General features: G+C 48.1%; 1 protein-coding gene across 2 annotated transcripts in view; it reads right to left on the reverse strand.

The window, feature by feature from the left end:
- The window catches only part of SHROOM4 (shroom family member 4), a 318,353-nt gene that overhangs the window by 198,073 nt on the left and 95,801 nt on the right, over positions 1–24,479 (reverse strand). The window contains exon 1 of one of the 2 annotated variants that reach the window (XM_029607490.1): positions 16,324–16,783. The exons of the other annotated variant lie outside the window; for it this stretch is intronic. The gene's annotated coding sequence lies outside the window, so the exon portion shown is untranslated. Of the gene's footprint in view, positions 1–16,323; positions 16,784–24,479 lie in introns of those variants that run through there. 2 annotated transcript variants of the gene reach the window in all.

A 24,479-nucleotide genomic window follows, 5' to 3' on the forward strand; every position in this document is an offset into this window, starting at 1 on the left:
GCTGACCCCCTTCATTTTAAAGTAAATTTATCCCGGTTCACGTTCAGCCATGTGATTTCTGGTTAATTCAGTGCCGGGTATCTCACACAGACCCGGACGTACAACAGCAGGATACTTTCACAGTTTTGCCATACTGCCTACAACTTGGGCAATTTTTACAACAACTAAGTCTATGGACTGCAGAGTCCAAGTTTGTTACAGCAAAATCACAACAGCGGCATTACCTTTCCCTTAGACCTCAGGAGCCCTTCACATCTCAGCATAAAAGCCATACACTCCAGGGTTAAAAGGAAAGAAATAGGACCATACTAACATAAGAAATGTCTTACTGGGTCAGGCCAAAGGTCGATCAAGTCCAGCATCCTGTCTCTGCCAGTGGCCAACGCAGGCCACAAGTACCTGGCAGGATCTCAAGCAAAGATCCAATCCTTCTTGCTCATAGCCAGAGATGAGCAGTGGCTTTCTCAAGTCTACATGGCTAAAAATGGTTAATGGATTTTTCTTCCAGGAACTCATCTAAACCTTTTTTAAGCCCTGCTATGCTAACTCCTTTAACCACATCCTATAGCCCCAAATTCTCCTCAGAAACTATTTTTTCCAATTCTTTTTAAATGTGCAAGCTATAATAGTAAGAGAGTAATGACGGTCAAAAAAGACCAAATAGTCCATCCAGACTGCCCAGCAGGTTTCTTATGGTAGCAACTGCTGCTCTTCGTGGAGTGTCCCTGAGATCTTGTACTATCGGAAAGGACAAACATTTCCTATTTACTCATTTGAGTCAACTCATGATTCTATAGATCTCTATTATATCTCCCCTCAGCTGTCTCTTCTCCAGGCTGAAGCGCACTCATCAGCTTTGCATCTCCTCATAGGGGAGCCATTCCATCCCCTTTAGCATTTTGGTTGCCCTTTCCTAATTCCGCTATATTTTTTTTGCGATGGTATGACCAGAAGTGCACACATTACTCGAGGTGTGCTCACATGATGGATTGAAACAGAGGTATGATGATATCCTCTGTTTTATTTTCCATTCCTTCCCTAATAATACCTAACCTTCTTGACCACCGCCACACACTGGGCTGAGGATTTTCAAAGCATGGCCCATAGTGGCTCCATTTTCCTGGGTGGTGAGGCCTAATACAGAACTCAATATTATGTACCAATAGCTTGGATGTTTCTTCCCTATAGGCATCACTATTTGCTAACTTAAAACCTTACAGTCTATGGTGTTGATTTACTGGTTTCTTCTGATAGACCAGATGTATCAGCATTATTAGAAAATCCTCAAGAAGAAACTGTGGCTAGGGTTACTCTGACAGTAACCTCCGCTTTGGAAATGGATTGGGATTTGGTTTTGAAATTATTTTTTTTTCAGAAATAGATTTCTTTCCTTCTTAGGAGGGAAAGCGAGTGTTTTTCCAGATCTTTCCAAGCACATACACTTGCAGAGGAAATATATATATATATATTTTTTTTTAATTTATTATTTTATTTTTTTTTAGTTCAAATCCCAAGTTTTGGCTTTGGGGGCATCTCTTTTTCTTACATTTCCCTGCAGTCCTGTAGTTGTATACTAACGGGCGGATTTACGTGAGCAGGGCTTTTAAAATATGCCCGTTAGTATACAACTACAGGACTGCAGGGCCTTGCGCGCCAGTGCGCCTATTTTCCATAGGCCGCCGGCGCGCACAGAGCCCCGGGACTCGCGTAAGTCCCGGGGTTTTTTGGGGGGCATGTTGGGGGCAGGGCCGATCGACGCTGCGCTTGGGGGCGGGATGCGGCGTTCTGGGGCGGGCCCGGGGGCGTGGCCGTGCCCTCCGGAACCGCCCCCGGGTCGAGTCTCGGCGTGCCAGCAGCCCGCTGGCGCGCGTGGATTTACGTCTCCCTCCGGGAGGCGTAAATCCACGGATAAAGGTTGGGGGGGTTTAGATAGGGCCGGGGGGGTGGGTTAGGTAGGGGAAGGGAGGGGAAGGTGAGGGGCGGGCAAAAGAAAGTTCCCTCGGAGGCCGCTCCGATTTCGGAGCGGCCTCCGAGGGAACGGAGGCAGGCTGCGCGGCTCGGCGCACGCCGGCTGCCCAAAATCGGCAGCCTTGCGCGCGCCGATCCAGGATTTTATAAGATACACGCGGCTACGCGCGTATCTTATAAAATCCAGCGTACTTTTGTTTGCTCCTGGTGTGCGAACAAAAGTACGCGATTGCGCATTTTTTAAAAATCTACTCCTAAGGGAACAAGCTGGGTTTTTTGACCCTATGAAATGAGAAAAGTTTCTTGATGAAGACTAGCCCAGAGTAGAGCTTTTAGTTGTCTGGGTATGTTCATATATGACAGAGTTAATCCAATATAAAGCTTTGAATATTGCAAATCCTATGTTTTCAGCCCCTCCATTTATGGCCTTTAGATTATCTTATGATATTATTGCAATATAGATTATATTTATTTATTTATTTATTTATTTTTTGTTTTTATATACCGGAAGTTCCTGTATAATATACATATCACTCCGGTTCACAGATAACAGAGATAACTATCGCCGGGATGGCGGTTTACATGGAACATATTTCCCTTTTTATCCTACTCATAAATTAACTATGTATTGCAATAGGTGGCAGTTCTACTTTCGAAAATGTTATAAAATTTTAGAAAACCTTATACTCTATCATCAATTCTAGGGAATAAACAATATAACGTCCATAAACAAGGTTAGGGCTGTTCAGCTTGGAGAAGAGACAGCCGAGGGGGATATGATAGAGGTCTTTAAAATCATGAGAGGCCTAGAATGGGTAAATGTGAATTGGTTATTTACTCTTTTGGATAATAGAAGGACTAGGGGACATTCCATGAAGTTAGCATGTAGCACATTTAAAACTAATTGGAGAGAAATTTCTTTTTTACTCAACGCACAATTAAGCTCTGGAATTTGTTGCCAGGGGATGTGGTTAGTGCAGTTAGTGCAGCTGGGATTAAAAAAAGGTTTGGATAAGTTCTTGGAGAAGTCCATTAACTGCTATTAATCAAGCTGACTGAGGGAAAAGCCACTGCTATTATTGGCATTCATAGCATGAGATCTACTTAATTATTTGGGTACTTGCCAGGTACTTGTAAACCTCAATTGGCCACTGATGGAAACAGGTTGCTAGGCTTGATGGACCCTTGGTCTGACGCAAGTATGGCAATTTCTTATGTTCTTAAATGTATGACAATCAAAACCTATACAAACAGCAAAACATTAAAACAGCACCTGACAGCATTTACCTGACATCAATATAAAATCAGCATTACAATATGTAAATCAGCCAAGTTCCTAGCTCAACTGAATGGATTTTCATAAAAACCGCAAAATTATTTGTACATATTAATTGATAAAGTCATCAAAAGCCCGTGAGAGCAGATGTATGTGCCTTTAGAAATTTCCTAACTCAAAGAGTCGACATTTCAGATTTCAGCTCCTCAGGGAGAGCACGCCAAAGGCAAGGACCAGCCACTGAAAATAATCAGTCTTGAGATTTGACTAATCTAACTTGTTTTACTGACAGAACATCTAATAAATTCTAAAATGGAAAGCTAACAAATGTTGCAGATGACAGATCTTTAATACACAGTTTAAACATTTTGGAACTCGGCCATTAATGGTTTTATAACTTCACATGCCAACTGAGAGGTAGTCAGTGGAGACCAAACACAATTAGTGTGATGTGATCTCTTACTCTTGCCTCAGTAATAACCCTGGTGGCTGGCATTTTGCACTGTCCATATTAAATTTCATCTGCTATTTAGCTGCCAAGCCTCCCAAGGTCTACTTACAATTCCTCACAATTGAATTGTGATCTAATGACCTTGAATAATTGTGGAGCATCTGTGAATTTTATCTCACTCATCACTCCCTTTTCCAGATCACTTTTAAATATGTTAAAAAGTGTCAGTTCCCGTACAGATCCCTGTACCCTTTACTATTTAGCTTCCTATCTTTTATCCAGTTACCAAGCCAAATAAGATATTGCCTCCTATCTCACGACTTTTCAGTTTCTAGAGGAGTCTCATAAGAAATTTTATGAAATGCCTTCTGAAAACGCAGATACACTACAATCAACCAACTCACCCTAACTGACTCACATCTAACAGATTTGTTAGGCAAGATTTCCCTTTGACTCTGTCCCATTAGTCTGTGGATATCCAGATGGCCAGTCATTTTGTCTTTCAGACTAGCTTCTCTCATTCTGCTCAACACCAACTTTTGACTCACTCGTCTATAGTTTGCTGAATAAACCCTGGAGCCCTTTTTGAAAATGGGTATTAATATTGCCCACCCTCTAAGTTGATTTGAATAAGAAGTTAGAGATTACTAATAATTCTGCAATTTTATTTTTGAGTTCTTTCAGAATTTTGGGTGTTTACCATCTGGTCCCAGAGAGTTGTTACTCTTTTACAGTAAATCACGGTTCACTGTGAATTGATTTGGTTCTTCTGAAACATCACCTGCAAGAAGTGTTTTTACTATCAGTTTCCACAATACTCTGAGTAAAGATCAAAGCAAAGAATTAATTTAGTTTTCCTATTATGGCTTTGCCTTCCCTAAACACTCTTTTTACCCCTCATTCATCTAGTGGACCATGCAAGTCCCTCAAAGGCTTCTTGCTTCAAATATGCTTGAAAAATATTTTGAGTTTTTACCTGTCTGGGAAGCTTCTTATATTCTCATTTGGCCTGCCTTTTAATGCTTTACATCTAAATTGCCTATGCTTTTTCCTATTTTCCTCATTTTGCTTCACCTTCCAGTTTTTGAAAGATGTTCTTTTGTCTTTAATAGGCTCTTTCACTTCACCATTTAACCATGCTGGCAGACGTTTTGTCTAATTTCTTTTTTTTTTTAATGCATAGAATATATTTAGTCAGAACTTCCAAGAGGGTGTTTTTAAATAGCATCCAAGCAAAATACAAACTTTTAACCTTTGCAGCCATTCATTTTAGTTATTTTTTCTAATATTCTCATTTTATTTATCATTTTATACCCGCCTCAAGGTCCAGCGTGCAATGGCTGGAAGAGGCTCCTGCTGTTGCTGGGGGAGGACTTCCGCAAAGTTTTGAACCCATTTCCACAGATTGTGGTTGTATTGGGGCCATGTATAGCTGGTAGGCCACAATGCAGCAACCAGCATAGCCCCCTGTAACATTTTTCTTCCTATGCCATCGAACTCCCTGTGTTTGTGCCCTGGAGGGACAGAAGCGTGTGTCCGGGAACTTCTGGCCTTTTTAAGCGTGGACTCCACAACCGCCGACTGGTGGTCGAGGTGCCATCATTCAAAACCCACAGCCTGTTGCACCAGATAAGTTGCATCGGCCTTCCTGTTAACTGGGGACACCGACACTGGGTGTTCCCACATACGAAGGAGCTCCTTAAAGATGTCATGGATCGGCACTGCCACAGTCTCCTTGGGAGGACCTCCAGATTCTTATGACAGGGATTCTCCTCCAACAGGAGTTGGAAGGGGATGGCCTCTGCCATAGCCCTTACGAAACTGGCAAACGACAGGTCTTCAGGCGGAGATAGACACCGTTCCTCTGGAGAGGAAGGCACTGAGGGGGGTCGTCAAAGAACTCTGAGGACGAGTCAGAGGAGTCATCACCCCACGGGTCATAAGGACCCTCCTCCTTGCTGGGGCCCAGACACAGAGGCCAGCAGCCAGAAGGGGCAGTGGGCCTGGGCCCCAAGGGCACCGGCGGCATCGAGGGGGGCATCGGCTGCAGTATGTTGGGGGGAACCGGTGGTAGCCCAGGGAACTGCGGGCAAGGGTGCCCGGTCCCAGAGGCCTCATCCACCTAGGAGAACCCGGGAATTGGGATCGCTCCAGTGGAGGGCGTCTGTGGCCAAGAAGGCATCGAAGGCCTTTTGGGCACCGGTTGCATCAGTAGGGTGCCAAGAAGGACGTCCAGACACTCCAGCAGGGGTGCAAGCATTGATGGCAGAGGCTCAGGTGTCGGCAGCTCAATGCTCTGTAGCGCTTTGAGCACTGCCAACTGCATCCTGCAGTCCAGCTCCTCCTTGTTACGATTCTGCCCTCCTGGGCAGCCCCTCCAACTTTTTTGCCGTCATCTACAGCCTGGAGGCTGCCGACAAGCTTTCCTCGTGGCTGGAGCCATGTTGTGACTCCCGGCGCGGTCTGTATACCGCCAATGCATTCTGCGCGGCAAAGGCCACGCTTCTACTTCCCTAGCGGCCTGGAGGCCGCCGATAAGCTTCCTTCGTGGCAGGAGCCGCATGCTCACTTCTCATGCGGCCAGGAGGCCACCTACAATGTCTCTATGTGGCCCGGAGGCCATCAACCTTACCTGAAGCCCTCCGGGGAAGGAGGGCCTGAAGCCCCGGGCTCGCCTGTGGCATGGAGCCGCCTTTGGTCCCTCCTCAGCGGCAGGAAGCCGCCCGTGTCATGGGGGCCTGCTGTGAGGCCTAATTCTTCCTCCAGCTTCTCTCCTGCAGTCTCCAGCATGCAGCAGGGCCACTGTCCGTGGTCCTGCACTTCCTGCTTCCTTCCTAGGGGGAGAGGCTGGCTCTTCTCTCTATATTTAAAGGAACAGCGAGGGAGGAGGTCCACTTCTGACATCGTGGGAGTCACCTCTCCTGCCTATAAAAAGGCCCAGCTTTCATTCTTTCCTTGCCTTCGCAAGGAGCCAGTCCTCCTTAGGACTTCTCTTCCATCCAGCTTCTCAAGGCTTGTGTTCTTCGTTGGAATTCCATGTTTGTCTTCTTCGTCCATGGTCTCTCAGTTTAGTCTTCTACCTCAGACATCTTCATCTTCAGATTGTCTGGACGTTTCTCCATTATCTGATGTCTTCGTCCACTTTCATCTTGATCTTCAATCAATTCAGACCTTCTCCGTGGCAACGTAGCCTCAGACGCCTGGGTTTTTATTGTCCTCGCTCTGAGTCATTTCATCCTCGTAGAAGCTTTTATCCTCAGGCCTATGAGTCCCTGGCCCTGAGACCTTCCCAAACCCCTACCGGATTTTGTCACTGCTACCTTAAAGATTGGACTCTGTTCTAACCTGTAACTCTGCTTCCCCTTGCCTAGTCTTCATTGGCCATGCAAGGCTCGCCTTGGCCCAGGCTTCATTGGAGCCATCGATATGTCCTGTGTGGGGAACCACAAGCATGGTCCGCGACCAGCCATGTCGGGCTGTGTAGGGCGTGTGATGTGGTAGTACCTATCCCAGTTTGCGGATCTTCTAACTCTTCATGATGCTCTCACCTTCCTCGAGTCTGCATCTCAACTCTATCAGTAAACCTAAGTATCAGTCGAACTTCAATCAACTTGAGTCTTCGTCTCTTCGTGAACTCCTCATCTTCCCCTTCCTCAAGTCTCTGTCTTCGTTTTGATGTCTTCATCCTTCGACCACCATTCTCCATGTCGCAGTTGCTGCTCCGTGTGGCAGGTCCGAAAGGGCTTGGAGTAGACTGAAGACCACTCATGAGACCAACATTGCGTTGTTTGGATCTCTTCTGCTGCGTACAGGTGCGGTGGTGGTCAAGGTCCATCTCATCAGCCTACACTCTGACGCCTCTCACCTGCTGCGACACTTGCTGGAGCTCCTCTACAACTGCGTCGTCGCCCGAGGGCACACGTTCCACCAGAGATGGGTCCGCTACCTGCGGTCCCACAACACACCTGAAAATCCTGGGTGATTAGGACTGATGGAGGGGGACGAGGCATCGCAGGCACATCCTCTGAGGGATCATGAGGAGGCACGGCGCCCAGCACTTTTGCCGGTGGGGAACGCCTTGGGCTACCGTGGCACCGAAGGATGGGGCCTCTGGTGGCTGGAGCCGCTTTGATGGTGGCTCGGCAGCCGCCGATGCCTCTCCAGAACCGGAACCATGGCAAGACGGTGACTGGTGTTGATGCTTTCTGGATTTCTGGTGCTCGGCTCGGTCTTTCCCCGGTGCCGAGGATGAAGAAGACCCCGAGGTTAGCAGGAGGGAAAAGACCACAGAGGATCAAGCCCTCTTTCCCCAATCCTTAGGGGTACTGGATAGTGGGACCATCAGAGGAAGAGAAGGGGGCGGTTCCCCACAGTTCTTGGGTGTCGAGGAAACCGAAGCCTATGTCAAGGGTTTAGGAGATCCAAAGAGCTTCTGCATTTTTTCCAGGCATGTCTGACACCCTTTGGGGGTCATTTGGTCACACAAATGACACCCCTGGACGTCCAGCGAGGCCTCCAGGCAGAGGATACACACCTCATGTGGATCCGTGATGGATATGGTCCTCGGGCACTGGGGGCACCGTCGAAAACTGGACGACACCATTGAAAAAGAGGCCGGCGTATGGTCAATGAATGATGGGCACCAAGATGCAGAAGTCGGGAATCGAATGCTAAGAATGAAGGCAAAACAAGGGTACCGACCAAATGGAGGAACCAAACGCGAAGGGGGACCCGGCGCAGAAAACCCCCCGAAAAAGTTTGAAAACAATTTCAAGGAGTTGAAACTCCACCACCCCGAGGCTACTGCACTGCAGAAAAGAAGAGACTGAAGGGGGACCTTACGTGGAAGCGCAGATAGTTTTCTGTGACGGGCTCTATCAGATGATGTCACCCACATGTGAGGACTACCATCCTGCTTGTCCTAGGAGAAAGAATTCTGGAGTGAATACTATCCTAACAGAATTAAAAAATGAAATTGCAGACCTGTTTCTGGTGATTTGCAACCTATCATTTAAAACAGCTATGGTACCAGAAGACTGGATGATGGTCAACATGATGCTAATTTTTAAAGAGGGTTCCAGGGGTGATCTGGAAAACTATAGACTGGTGAGCTTGATGTCTATGCCAGGCAAAATGGACAAAGCTATTCTTCAAAACAAAATTAGTGACCACATATATAGACATGGAGAGTCAACATGGGTTTTGCAAAGGGAAGTCTTGCCTTACCAATTTATTGGATTTTTTTGAGAGTATAAATATGTGGACAAAGGTGAGCTGATTGATATAACGTATTTGGATTTTCAGAAGGCATCTGTCAAAGTCCTTCATGAGGGACTCCTCAGAAAATTGGGAAGTCATGGGATTGAAAACAGTGTCCTATTGTGGACTGGTAACTGGATAAAAAGATAGGAAACATAGGATAAGGATACATGGTAGTTTTCTGAATGGAGAAAGGTCATTTGTGGAGTGCTCCAGGGGTCTGTATTTGGGACTTGTGCTATTTAGCATATTCATAGATGAACTGGAGAAAGGAACCAGTGAGGTGACCAAATTTGAAGATGACAAAAAAAAAAAATTGTTTTGAGTTGTTAAAAACAGCAGCAAATTGTTAAGAACTGCAGAAGGATTTTGAGAGACTAGGAGACTGAGCTTCTAAATGGCAGATGCAGTTTAAATTGGACAAATGAAACATCATGCACATAGGGAAAAATAAGTCCAACTCCATGTTAGGAGTCACCACCCAGGAAAAAGGACCTCAGAGTCCTTGTGGACAATACTTTAAAATCTTCGGTTCAGTGAGTGGCAGTGGTCAAAAAGGCAAATAGAATGTTAGGAATTATTTGGAAAGGAATTGAGAATAAAACTGAGATTATTATAATGCTTTTGTATAGATTCATGGTGTGACCACCCCTCGAGTATTTGTACAGTTCTGTTCACGCCATCTCAAAAACAGACATAGCGGACATAGAAATGGCGACAAAAACAACAAAGGGATGGAAAAGCTCTCTTATGAAGAAAGGCTAAACAGATTCAGGCTCTTTAGCGTGGATAAGAGAGATGATATAATTGAAATTTATAAAATCATAAATGGGATAGAACAGATAAATAGGGAATAGCTGTTTACCCTTTCAAAACAAGACTAGGACTCCATGAAACTAGCAATCAGCAGATTTTAAACAAAGTATTTTCCCCCCTCTCAGTGCACTATAAAGTGATGGAATCTGTTGCTGGAGGACGTGGTCAAGGCAACCAGCATAGCGGACTTTAAAAAGAGGATTGAACGAGTTCCTGAGAAAGAGTCCATAAACAGTTATTAGACAGGTAGACTTGGGAAAGCCAACGCTTCTCCCTGGGAGCGAGATACAAGAAATAGATCATCTATTAGGGATCTGCCAGGTACTTGTGATCCAGACTGGCCACGGTCAAAGACAGGATGCTGGGCTCAATGGACCTTGGTCTGAGCCAACATGACATTTTTTATGGACTTTTTTTTTTTTTTTTAATTGTATTCATAACCTGCCTACCAGTTGAAACGTGTAATTTGGAATCCTCTTTCTCTCTATGCTTTTTATTTAACTGCACCTGAGGAATCACCAACACTTTTATCGGGATAATTCTGGTTTCCCTGTTATGCCAGTGCCCTTTGAAGATATTTCCCAACGAACCACATGTTCCTGAGCAGCTTTCCCCCATGGTCTAGATTAAAAGCTGCTCTTAGCAGAATACTTTAAGGAACACAGGAGACTCAAGGGACTCCTTCCTGTCTTACACCTCCTGTCATTTGCTCCCGTGCCCCACCTCCCGCCACATCAGACATCTCCTAACTCGCCTTATGCCACATCAAACACGCACAACCCTTCCCAAGCTCGCTCCTTGCTATATATTCCCATGCCCTGCCTCACTCCACATCACAGCCATGCCCCAGCTTCCATGATCCAAACGGTAGTTTGCACATTTCATCAAAAAAGGGAGTTTGCTGTTTTTCTGGGCAAACGGCGGATGACATCACTGGTTCTTTGGCTTGCTTTCCATCACTAAAAACAATTGTGTTAGTATCTGGCAGCTCTGTTCTGGAGAACAAGAGATCAGTATTAGAAGTTTTATTCTGAAATTTTAAAATTAAATTATGCAAGAAATGCATTTGGAGAGAACATTTCCTTAAAAATGTCATAAGAACCTAAGACCAAGGTCATTCTGGGTCAGACCAAGGGTCCATCGAGTCCGGTATCCTGTTTCCAACAGTGGCCAACCCAGGTCACAAGTACCTGGCACGATCCCAAGTGGCAGATAGATTCCATGTTGCTTATTCCAGAGAGAGTTAAGCAGTGGATTTCCGCAACTCCACCTTAATAATGGTTAATGGACTTTTCCTCCAGGTACTTGTCCAAAACTTTTTTTAAATGCAGCTACACTAATAACTTTCACCACATTCTCTGGTAACGAATTCCAGAGCTTAATTATGCGTTGAGTAAAAAAAATATTTTCTCTTATTAGTTTTAAATGCATTACTTAGTAACTTCGTTGTGTGTCCCCTGGTCTTTGTACTTTTTTTTTTTTGAAAGAGTAAACAACGGATTAACGTTTATAGACCTCTATCAGCAACGGCAGCAAGGGCATCATTTCTTTCTCACGACAAGATTCTGTTTATTGTTCTTTTATTTCAAACCAGGGCCTCCCTCCTCCTTTCCCTGCTCTATTCATTTCAGCAAATATTACAGAGCAAAACAGGAGACTTCCTGCCAATCCTCAGAGGACACTTCAATAAGGTCTGGAACAGAGCCCAAAAGCTCAAGCAGGGTCTCCGAGAAACTTTCTGTGCAAGCCCGAGCTTGGTCGGTGACGGCCTCAGTGTCTCTCTCGGGGACCCCCAGTACAGGGCGGCCCTGCTTCTGTCCACTCTCCACTTGATGGGAGGGCAGTGGAATAATCACTGTCAGCCTGCTCGCAGGAAGCCCCCTCTCGTGACACAGCTAAGGACCCTACCTCTTTTTCAAGGAGCTCAGAGAAGAGATGGGAATAAACCAGGAAGGAAGGAAGTACCCAACAGTAAAACTGCAGCAGTCCTCTATCCAAAAAGGGGGTGGAAGAGTCAGACAGCATGAGAACTTGTTTGATCTCAGAGAACATTTATTCCCTGCAAATTTTTAAAACAGCATGCATTGGCACCATCAACCACTCTTCTGCACCCAGAGCAGTTCAGCCAGCTGTGTTCACCTGGCTACAATGTTCCTTTATCTCTTTGCATATACAATGAGAGATCCTGTTATACCTATAAGAACAGTGGAACCTGAATTGGGAATCACAGCTCAGCACCCATTAAGCTTAAGAGGAGATTGTCATTTTATAGGACCTGAGCCATCAAAACCCATCCCCCACAGAAGCCCTGTACTAGAGCGCCAGGAGCCTTCACTCATCTGGGGATTTCTCCCCTCCTAATTTACTTTAGGATAGACAACTTGGTGACACTCCTTGGCCATGGGCAGCATACCGGTGCTCTTTCAGGAACCCTGCAATCATAAGCACTGGACAACGACTAGAAATCCCACCCAGGGGCTGTGCAAGCTCCCTCCCTATCTTCCCCCGACACCCAAAAGATCTGGCCCAGGTCCTCCGAGCCAGCCCTAGTTTTATTCCTTCCTGATTTTCCAGACTCCTAAGAAGAGAGTCTCTCAGGACACTCCTCATGCCAAAGCCCCAGATTAAGGCTGAGAAAAAAAGAGACAGGGTTTCCAATCCCAGTGCCCTTACCGACTCTTTCTGACCTTGGGCAAGCCATTTCGTTTCCCGTTGCCTTAGGTACCCACTCAGGTTGGAAGCTCCTTAAAGTAGGGACTCGTTGCACCCAAATTCTAAATATGCTGCAGCCACTTTGAGCATTTATTTAAAAAATGCCTGCGCCACATTATTTCCTTATTTACAATACTTACCTGTTGCTCTATCGAAGTCCTAAGGGCCTCACATGACGCCATTGGTGGTGCACTTCAATATTTGGAAAGGTGGGCTGGAAGTCCCCGCCCAAAAGAAAAATGGAGCCCCTTATGGCATTCATAAGATTGATTTGACCCCCAATAAGTATTGGACCTTGCTTTCTCTCCCAGGTCTTCCTACAGTTTTGGCATTCTGCTTTGATCCTTCCTTCTCTTATATTTGGCTCTCATATTAAGACGTTGCTCCTGCTGTGCCCCAGGACAAGACGAGGCATCAGTGCACCATCTACAGACTCTGCTCACCCCTGGGGAGGCACCTGAAGTTGTCTACAGAGTCCGTCGTCACCCTGCCTAGGAGGCAGTAGGCAAGTCTGACATCTGCACTAGGGATGTGCAATCGTTTTTTGATTAGGAAATTCGTACGATATTTCCTAAATCGTCATGGATCGGGAAACCGATCAGACGATTGCATTTTCCCTGAATTTTCGTTTAAAAAATTGTTTTTCGGCTTAGTGCGCGCTAACAAAAATAACAAAAAGTAACAAAAATTAATGGTTTTTTTGTTAGCCGATCCACGGGAAAGCAAGATTTTCCCATGGCCACACGAACCCGAAAGCGAAAATGATCGGACACCCGATGCACATCTCTAATCTGCACAACCTGCCTGCTTCCTTCCACCCCTACCCACCTATTGCCATTGACAGAGGTTGAGAGCGCGTGCCAGCACTCTGAGGGCAGAAAAGCATGCCAAGTACTGTCTGTGCACCCCTACCCACCCCCTGGGGCAGCAGACGTGTGCCACCATACTGTCTGCAGATCCCTCTCCTCCCACCCACACCAAATAGCAGGAGTTTGTCAATGCAGACCTCATTCACCCTCTGGAGATAGCCAGTCCTCTCTTGCTCTCTGCAGAACCACCCGTTAGGGCTGGGCGGGGAGAAACAGCAGGATAGTCCAGCGCTTTGTCTGCAGACTCCACCCCCCCATCCCCTCGACAGCAGGCGTGTGCCAGCACTCCGTTGGTTTGGGTATGCTGAAATAAAGAAGCTGGCAGTACAGCAGCTGGCACACTCACTCCCACATGCTCTTATCTCAATAGTCACACACACAAGTCACTTGTTCTCACGCAACCACAAAATTACTTAATTTCCCTAAATAGAAGGAATTTCTCTCTCGTCTCTGCTGATGCTGGCTCAGTCCTCCAAACAAGCTCTTCCTCTAGTGTTAAACTTTCATGCAGTCTCAAGGGGACTGCTAGAGAGAGAGAGAGAGTCAGACTAAATGCTGAGCAGCTTGGACTGGGCTAGAGCTCCAGCCAGTTGTCAGGATAAAGGACAGACATGTAATGGGGTTTACAGAGCCTAATCCTAGCACAAATCACAATTACACTTATCTAGCCATTGCCAGCCTGAAAAGGGCTTCTGTTCACCGTGTAGTGCACAGGGGAGCAACGCCAGTCCTCAAGGGCCACGAACCCGTTGGGTTTTCAGGATATCCCTACTAATGAGTACACAAGAGAGAGATTTGCATGCACATGTCTCAGCTGTATGCAAATATATTGCATGCATATTCATTAGGGTTAGCCAGACCAATTTGTGGCCCTCGAGGACCAAAATTAGACACCCCTGGGCTTTCAATTCTAATCAAGTGTTTTTGCATTTAGCACCTTCACTGGGAGACGGCCTCATTCACCCACTATTCTTTCCTTGAAGATTTCCTTCCTTAACGTCCCCCCTGTCTACCAGCTTTTCTGCCCCCCCCCCCCCTCTCCCAAATCTCATGCCATGACTGCATTATTTATTAAATTTTGATCCTGCTCCACCCACAGTTCTGGGTGGGTAACAGCAATACAGATCATAAAACAAAAACTTGTTCTGCAACGTCCTTTCCGAAGCTTTTCTCGTGTGCCTTATTTACATTGCATTTCCCTTTTTTTCTATCGCCCTTCTCCAAAAAGGATCCAGAGCAGCTCACAGCCTCATGTCATATCCACACTATCCCCAACCCTAGGCATTTAGGTCGTCAAGGCTTGCTTCAGCACTACAGTACAAACTCTGAAAAGGACTTAAGAGAAAGCCTGGCCTTGAAGGAAGAAGATCAGGGAAAAATGGGGTCCTGTGTTTCATGATGCAACTCCATGAAATCCAGCCGGCTTTTAGAACTGGCAGATTTCTGTAGGCTGGGCCTCCAGCCGTTTGGAAATCAGATTTAAAAATAACCACGCTAATGTGCTGTTAAGGGCCTGGCAAAGTCACAGCAGTCTGGAAATCCTGAGAACAGACAGCTCTGCCCGGAAGGCGTAAAGCACCCCATTACACTTCCCTAGAGCCCTAAAATACTGGGTCCTGTTCGGAGGCTGTAGCTCTGAAAGGATAAAGGCAGGGTCCGGACCAAGGCTAGCAAAATGGTGCAGGGAGGTCCGGCCCAGGGGCAAGTGCTAGTGCCATGCAGGTGGTCTATGGGTCAACCACTCCACTGGACTGATTGTGGAGGCAGTGTTCACCACCCCACAGGAGGCGGGGCGCATCACTGTCATCGCTTACAGGCAATACCGAGCGGCCGGATTCAGAGGCCATGATTGCGGGTTTCCGGAAGGCCCCAGCCGAGGTCTGTCGCTGCGATGACCAGACTTAAGTATGGCGAGGATCTGGGGGCGAGATATACAAGTGGGGGAAAGTTCCCCGGGTAGTTGTGCACGAAAGCTCAAGGCAGCAGATCCCAGTACTGGTTCCAGCTGAGCTGACAGCACACATGGAGAGGGTGGAAATCTGTACAAAAAGACCTACCAGACCTCCTGCCAATGACCACCGATGGAAAGGAGAAGGGGGAGGGGCTGGAAGGAGGCAGGGTAAAGAAAGGTAAAACAAAAAAGGCACACACACATACATACGAGAAGAGGAAAAAAAAAACTTTTAAAGTTATAAAAATTGTGACACCGCGGCTGGCGCTCAGGTTTTTCCAAGGCAGCTTTTCCCAGCCTCACCGCTAACTACGATGGCAAGAGGTGTCAGCCTGCACCCTGACTGAGGTGGTAAATAAGAGGCCTGCCACCTGCACGGGGGGGCTTAGCATTCGGTTATCGGCATCAGCATCAGGACCACTGAAGCCATCACGCGGCTACGCGGGCAGAACTGGAGAGCAGAGGCGTAGAATCGGCCATCAGCGTGTAAAAACCTAGACGTACACCATTCGCCGCCCTTGGGTTCCGCAGCGTGCATTTCCTCAGCACTTAGCACCCCAGTTTTCTGGCTGCCTTTCATAGAGGTACAGTATAAAGAGATGTAGCCCAAGGCTACCTGAATTGAGAGCACATCTGGAGCCTTCTCCGTCGCACAGACTGGAGCTATCAGGCAAGGCAGATACAGGCAAATACTTGGGATTTGTTACTTTACAAAGAGTTACTCAGCCAGCTACTTAATGCCACAGTGTAATTCTGTAACTGCCTCTGCAGAGACATGGAACATGCTTTGTATCCTCCTCCGGGGGAAAAGCAACTGTTTCATAAAAGGTTATTTTTACTTTCAGCGACTCAAGTCAGAATTCACAGTAACCAAAATATAAAGCAGAATTCTTTCCCCGAGTGATGGGACCTAATAATTGTATCCTGAACCCCGTATCTCAGGGAAGGTGACAAGCAAAGCAGACAGCACTACAGATGGAGGAGCAGCACCCTACAGGGTAACACAGAAAGGAGACCTTACCTCAGTCGTCCGTCCGTTAGCTTTCAGAAGGGACTCTCTCTCTGCAGCAGGCAGTCAGACATGTCAGATCATGCAGCGAGATTCAGATCTTCTCAAAACTTGAGAGCCAGAGATTACAGGATGCTAGAAATACCCAACAGAGGTTGTGGGCAGACCACAGCACTTTTGGGTCAGATTGTCAGCATTATGCACTGGGACATGCAGCAAGGAAGACAAGCAACCACCGCAAAGCACAGGCAAAAATGACTGTAACCACAGTGCCCGGGCAGTCCCACTGCCTCTACAAGCTGCTCAACCTCGCACACAAAGCTTGCCTGGGTAGTCCCAGTGTCTCCGCAGCTCCTGAGCTTCACGCACACTCTGTGCCCACTGTCTCCGCAGCTTCAGCATCACACAAAAGTCCCCAGGCAGTCCCCCCCTCCAGTCTCTGCAGCTCTTCCACTCCTCTGAGTCACAAAAGTGGCCTGGATCCTAGAAGCCCAGCCCCACTGCACAGACTCTAAACTGCTGGGCACAGGCTGAGAGCCAGAGAGCGAGGGCTGCACAAGGCAGCTTCTGTATGTCAAACCCTGAATCTGGGATCCTAGCCAAAAGCAGAGGGAGTGACAGGGTGCAGGGAGAAGGAAGGGGGAAAAAAAAGTCAAAAATAGCAATGCAAAGGGAAGAAAACCATATGGAACAAAATAAAACAAAGAACAAAGGAAAGAGGAAAGCCGAGAGAAATATAGACAGAGGGAGTGCTGCAATTAGCCAGACAGGGGACAGGATTACAGAGCTGAAACCTGGCTGGGCACAAAAAGACCAATATAGAGGGTTTACCATATCCTGTGTGAAAGTGCACACGGAGCTGGAAAGCCTTCACAGGTTCAGTTCCACGCCAGGCGTCTCTCAATGAGCAGGTTTTCACCCAAGGGGTGCAGGGAAATCCTGACTTGGCACGCCAAATCCCAACAGATTTGGGTTCCAACGTGAAGCAACGCCATCCCAAGAGGCCCGAATCTCGCCCCCGTTTTACATTGTGCCGCAAAGCTCAACAGCGCTGGTGCTTGCAAGAGAATGGAAGTAAATCCTAAATGCAGCCGGGAATCTGAGCACCGCAGGCTTTTCAGAAAGTGCTGAGCGGCTGGTGAACAGCCAGCAACGCGGGTCCTGCATGAGGTCCGGGGCTTTCCCCCCCATCATGACCCAGGCCCACTCAGAGCCAAGTCTTGCCACTCATCCAAGCCATGCTTGTTCCTTGCAGCCATGAAAATGCAAAACGAATTCTTGAAAACTTGTAGATAAAAGTAGCCTCATTCAGGAGATGTAGAGCTCCACCCTCCCAGTCTATGCAGGGCAGTGTTTTGTTTTATCTAGGCTCCAGCTCCTGCATTGTAACATGATTAGGCTGCATGTTCCATCATCCTGCTAATGGTTCTGGTAAACGCTGGTGGAGGCCATTACTGGGATTGTAGGAACCCACACCGCAGGCTTTCAGAGAGTGTGTGGGATCTGTGCACATGGCACTAGGCTTACAAGGGCGTGGCTGCTCCCTCCCTTCACCATTCCATGTGTCTCTCTGTCCCTCCCTTCACCATTCCATGTGTCTCTCTGTCTGTCTGCATGGAGGAGACTGGGAGGCTGTGCAGGAGGAAGGAAACTTCCTTCTCTGATGGGTAGGTGAAGGATCGGGAGGGAAGGTGAGGGGGAAAAAAAAAGATGCTGCTGGGAAGAAAAGGAGAGAGAGAAGAAGATGCTAGGGGGAGAGAGAAAGAGGGGATGCAGAGTACTGTGGGGGTAGGAGGGATACTGGTGCTGGGATTAAAAAGGCAAAATTAAGTCTTTTTTGCGAATGATACTAAGATCTGCAACAGAGTGGACACGCCTGAAGGAGCAGAGGAAATGAGACGCGATCTAATAAAGCCCGAGGAATAGTCAAAGGTTCGACAGCTGGGATTCAATGCTAAGAAGTGTGCAGTCATGCATTTGGGATATGGCAGTGTTTCCCAACCCTCTCTCCTGGGGAGGTACACCTAACCAGTCAGGCTTTCGGGATATCTGTAATGCAAATCTATCTCATGCATATTCATTGAGGCAAGCCTGAAAACCTGACTGGATAGATGTGGCTCCAGGAAAGCGTTGGGAAACACTGGAAGATGGTAATGCAATGGACCTGTACGTGATGAAGAGCTGAAAGACTGATGTGCATGGACGAGGGGAGAAACCTCGGGTGACAGTGCCGATGATATGAAGACAGCAAAGCTATACGACAAGGCAATGGCTTAAGGCCTACAAGGTGTTGGGCTGAACAGAGAGAAGAACCACCATCAGAAAAAAGCAGGCAATAATGCCCTACACAGGTCTTTGATGAGGCCTCTCCTGGAGTACTGTGTTCAGTTCTGGAGACCGTATCTCAAAAAGGATGGAGACGGGATGGAAGCAGACTAGAGAAAGGCAACCAAAATGGTGGGGGATCTGCATCAAAAGACTTAGGAGATGAGACTGAAGGACGTAAATATGTACACCCTGGAGGAGAGGCGGGAGGGGGAGATATGATAGAGACCTTCCGATACCTGAAAGGTTTTAATGATGCACAAACTTCAAACATTTTCCAATGGAAAGCACTAGGGGTCATGATAAGGAACTCCAAGGGTCTAGATCAGGAGCAATGTCAGAAAATATTTCTTCATAGAAAAGGTGGTGGATGCATTGAATGCCCTCCCAAAAGAAGAATGGTAATGGAATTCAAAAGGGGTGGGATAAACACACAGGATCCCTAGTAGCTGGAGGACAGAAATGGGGTAACCTCTGTTAACCTTAGGTGTAACATTTCTATATGAGAGTAACTTGCACGGAGCAGCAGTCACCAGCTTTAACAGAACGTGTGGGGGTTCCCCTGCACGGAGCGGCAGTCACCAGCCTTAACAGAACCTGTGGGGGTTCCCCTGCACGGAGCGGCAGTCACCAGCCTTAACAGAACCTGTGGGGGTTCCCCTGCACGGAGCGGCAGTCACCAGCCTTAACAGAACCTGTGGGGGTTCCCCTGCACGGAGCGGCAGTCACCAGCCTTAACAGAACCTGTGGGGGTTCCCCTGCACGGAGCGGCAGTCACCAGCCTTAACAGAACCTGTGGGGGTTCCCCTGCACGGAGCGGCAGTCACCAGCCTTAACAGAACCTGTGGGGGTTCCCCTGCACGGAGCGGCAGTCACCAGCCTTAACAGAACCTGTGGGGGTTCCCCTGCACGGAGCGGCAGTCACCAGCCTTAACAGAACCTGTGGGGGTTCCCCGCATAGAGCAGCAGTTACTTCCCTAAGCAACTTTCTGGGTAGTCTGGGTGGACCATTTGGGTCTTTATCTGCTGTCAATAACTATGTTACTATATGGTGAGGAAAGTGTGGGTGGGAGGGAGAGAACAGATGGGTGTATTGCACTGGAGCCACGGCTGAAAGAAGGAGTGCTGTGCCAGAACTGTCACCAAGGTGGGGGGCACACAACTTCTCTTTTCACATGGGGCGCCAGTTAATCTACATCTGGTCTTGAGAGGTTAGCACGATCATAAGAGCAGCATTGACAGCAGCACAGCACAACTGTGGGGACAGGGCATGTTTTAATCAGGCTACTCCTGCAACAGCATTTCTAGGAGGAGGAAAGACGATGCCCAGCCAGCAAGCAGCAAATCAAACTCCCCATCTATGAAGCAGCCCAGGACTGCATAATGTACAGAAAGGATACTTACTTTTGGTTCACCACAACAGAAAGGAACATTTTTATGCAGCCCGTGAAAGCAGCTATAGGAGCTCACTAGCAGGCCAATACAGTAAAGTGCGGCCGCGGTTACCCTGCTTCTAACCCGCGATTCACTATCCCTTTTAACCCATCCTTACCACCTCTTTAAATCAACGCGTAGCCCTTTCCGCCCGCGGCATGTATATGAGATGTAAACGGTTGGATTAGCTTTCCCTCCCATACAGTAACGCGCGCCCCGATTATCGCTTTTTAAACCTGCAGTTTTGCCGCGCGTTTAACCTGCTAATTTACCGCCTACCCTTACCCCTGCGTTAGAGGCAGGGGTAAGGGTAGGCGGCAAACTTTCCCCCAGCCCCCGCTCACCCGCCCTGGCCGCGTCCATGGGTGCCGGTCTCCGGGGCAGCCCCCAGTCCTCTCTCCCCTCCTCCCGAAGCAAGGCGCAGGCGAAAAGCGACTCGACATGTAAAGTGTAACCAAAGTTAACTTACTTTTCTTGCAGCCCTCTCTGCCCTCCTACGGAGACGCGCACCGCGGCTCCCCTGCCTCCCGGGGGCAGCCAGCGGCGAAAGCGGCCCCCGCCGGCGAAGATGGATGCCCGGCGGCGAAAGCGGCCCATGCACTACGGGCATCCATCTTCGCCGGCGGGGGCCGCTTTCGCCGCCGGGCATCCATCTTCGCCGGCGGGGGCCGCTTTCGCCGCCGGGCATCCACTTCCTGGTACATTTGAAATGACGGGTACCAGCGCACCCAGGATACTGTATAGAGCGCTGTATAGCGCTCTATACAGTAAAATGGATTGCGCTTCATGGACGCAGCTTGCATATGAATGCAATTTAAATACAGTATCGAGCGGTAGGTGATGCAGACCGTGCGTGCGGCAAACGCGGGTGCGCCCGGCCCTAACGCACCTCTTCCTACCGCTCCTTACTGTATCGGCCTGTAGGCCGTTACAGAAAGAGCCATATGTGGCCCAGCACTCATCAGCTGTGTGGTGCCCTCTAAGTCCTCCTATAGAGAGTTAGTAGGCAGCTTCCAGCAATGGGAGATATTGCATTTCTGAGTGATAGTGAGGGTGCATAGTCAGAGGTTAATGCAGTATAAGTGACTCAATCAGTCACTGGGAGTTGTTGGAGACATCCTCTAGAGGGCACAGGAGAGGCAGCCAAAGATCTCCAAGGAGGGAATACACATCTGCCTCTTCTTGTCCATCAGGAGAAGGGGTGCAAATCCAAGAAGGCTCCAACCCCCAAGTCTTTGGGAGAAGGAGTTGGCCTGGCTGCATCTAATGCCAAGATTTTTGAAAATCTTCACACAAGTGGAAGAAAAAAATTCCTGAGTGAGGAAAAGGAGACCTTCCAGAAGCCAAGGGAAGTCTTGAGTTTGGCCTACTGTAAGACTTTATTCAAGGTGCCTAAGGACTGTATTTCGAGCCGGAGGACAGTTTTAAGGGCTGCATCTGATTTAGGTTTGATTCTGCTGCAACAGCGACACCTACTGGCCAGGCTCCAGGGAGTGCTGCAGTTCATGGCCCCCTGGCAGAAGGCTTGCTGTAAAGACGGGGCCAAGTTGAGAGGAGAATGTAAAAAAAAAAAGAGGGGAAAAGCTTGGGTTAGTTGCAAATGAAGGCTCATGGCACGGTCGCTGGTTCAGGCTGGTCCAAATGGAGATGGAAGCCAAAAGGAGCAGAAGGAAACTGCCAGATCAAATAAATAAATAAAATAAAAATTCTACCAATTTTTTTTTTTTTTTAGCCATGCAAACAAGAATGGGATGAGAAATCCCATCATATGAAGAAAGAAAAGAAATCAGCAAAAAATGCCTACCCTAGCCTGAGGCAGAGCGCAACAGCTATGACCTAGGGCTGCCAAACGGAAGTGAGAGTCTGATGGTGGGAGAATGGAATCGGGAGGCGGGAGCGGGGCAGGGGAAGAAAAGAAGCTGGAGAGAAGGCAAAGAAAAACAAAACAGGGCAAGGGGAAAAAAGATCAAAGGTAAGAAAAGAACATAAAAGAAAGAGATAAATTATAAGGAAATACGTTTACCATGGTTCTAGCACATTTTTTGGCTAGCACCCAAGTTTAACATTTTCTACCCCAGCTGCTCCAACAGCACTGGAAGAAAATTGGAGGCTATGTTATGTTGTGCTGTGCTTGACCCTGCTGAGCTTTTAGCTACAGTATACCAACTCTTTTTTTTTTAATAATGTCAACTGAGGGGGAGTTTTCAAACGGCTCGATACAGTAAGGCCGCGGTAAAAACAGTGCGGCAGTGTCAGGCGCACCCTTCCTCCCCGCACGCACAGTTCTCTTCACTAACTCCCCGATACTCTCCTCTAATCGCATGCAAATGCATGCCGCGGCTGTGAAGCGTTAGGGAAGGGTTATGCCCGCGCAACCCATTTTACTGTATAGGCGCTGTAACAGCGCCTATACAGTAAAATGGGTGCGCTGGTACCTGTCATTTCAAATGACATTTGAAATGACAGGCACCAGGAAGTGTAAAAAAGTGTAAAAAGTGTAAAAAACAAAAAACCTGTGTGTTATATAAAAAAATAAAACAATTTTAAATACCTGTCGGAGGGCCGTGGGTCCAGGCGGCCGGTGGGCGGCGGGCAACCATCAGCGGCATCCGGTAGTCCCTTCTCCCTTCCTCCCTCCCTCCCCTGCCTGGATGAGCGCCAAAATCGCACGGGCGGGGCGGCAGCAGGATCCGGGAGCGGCGGGTAGGCAGCAGCGGGGTCCGGGGGGCAGCGGCAGCAGGATCCAGGGGCGGCAGTGGCAGCGAGATCCGGGGGGCGAGTAGCGGCAGCATGTTCGATCGGGCAGGTAGGTGGGAAAAAAAGATGGCCGCCTGCACGGGGGAAAGCTGCAATTGGCCGCTGAAGACGTGACATCACACCCAGTGACGCCAAACGTCGTGACGTCACGTCTTCAGCGGCCAATTGCAGCTTTCCCCCGTGCAGGCGGCCATCTTTATTTTGCCACCTACCTGCCTGCCCGATCGAACACGCTGCCGCTACTCGCCCCCCGGATCTCGCTGCCGCCCCTGGTTCCTGCTGCCGCTGCCCCCCCCGGACCCCGCTGCTGCCTACCCGCCGCTCCCGGATCCTGCTGCCGCCCCCCCCGCTGCCGACCCGCCCGTGCGATTTTGGCGCTCATCCAGGCAGGGGAGGGAGGGAGGAAGGGAGAAGGGACTACCGGATGCCACTGATGGCTGCCCGCCGCCCACCTGGACCCACGGCCCTCCGACAGGTATTTAAAATTGTTTTATTTTTTTATATAACACACAGGTTTTTTGTTTTTTTACACTTTTTACACTTACCGTAGCAGGCCTGAGCCTTGCTACTTTTTCGTTTGTTTTTTTTTTTACTTCGGGAGAAGGGGACCGGACGGGGCTGCAGGAGACCGGACGGGACCAGGGCGGGTAAGCAATGTTTTTACCCTACACTACACTACACTAACTCCTACTAGGGGGAGGCGGTAAACTAGCAGGTTAAGGCCGCGGCAGAACAGCGGGTTACGGAGGAGATAATATCATCGCCCGTTACAGTATCGCAGGGGAATAGCTAATTCCTTCATTATACAGCTTTTTCGTTCATTTACATGCTGGGTGCGGAAAGGGTTTAGGAAGCGCTAAGGACGCGTGAAACTGGAGACTGTATCGCTGGATGGCCTTACTCGTCTGTATTGTGCGCTCCCAGCACGTTACAGACCGGGAATCTTTAACTCAACGTTACTGTATCGACCTAAAAGTGATTTACACATATAAAATGAGTTTATGCGCATCAATGGTTTGCTATAAACCCCAGGCATGTACAGAACTTGATTTCACGCATACTTTTAGGGGCACAAAAAACCCCCCCATAAGAACATAAGAAATTGCCATGCTGGGTCAGACGAAGGGTCCATCAAGCCCAGCATCCTGTTTCCAACAGAGGCCAAACCAGGCTACAAGAACCTGGCAAGTACCCAAACAGCAAGAAGATCCCATGCTACTTATGCAATTAATAGCGGTGGCTATTCCCTAAGAAAACTTGATTAATAGTAGTTAATGGACTTCTCCAAGACTTCTCCAAACCTTTTTTAAACCCATCTACACTAACTGCACTAACCACATCCTCTGGCAACAAATTCCAGAGCTTAATTGTGCGTTGAGTGAAAAAGAATTTTCTCCAATTAGTCTTAAATGTGCTACTTGCTAACTTCAGGGAGTGCCCCCTAGTCCTTCTATTATTCAAAAGTGTAAATAACCAAGTCACATCTACTCATTCAAGATCTCTCATGATTTTAAACACCTCTATCATATCTCCCCTCAGCCGTCTCTTCTCCAAGCTGAAAAGCCCTAACCTCTTTAGTCTTTCCTCATAGGGGAGCTGTTACATTCCCCTTATCATTTTGGTAGCCCTTCTCTGTACCTTCTCCATCACAA

This window comes from Rhinatrema bivittatum, chromosome 6, assembly GCF_901001135.1.
Source record: "Rhinatrema bivittatum chromosome 6, aRhiBiv1.1, whole genome shotgun sequence".
Classification (NCBI taxonomy): domain Eukaryota; kingdom Metazoa; phylum Chordata; class Amphibia; order Gymnophiona; family Rhinatrematidae; genus Rhinatrema; species Rhinatrema bivittatum.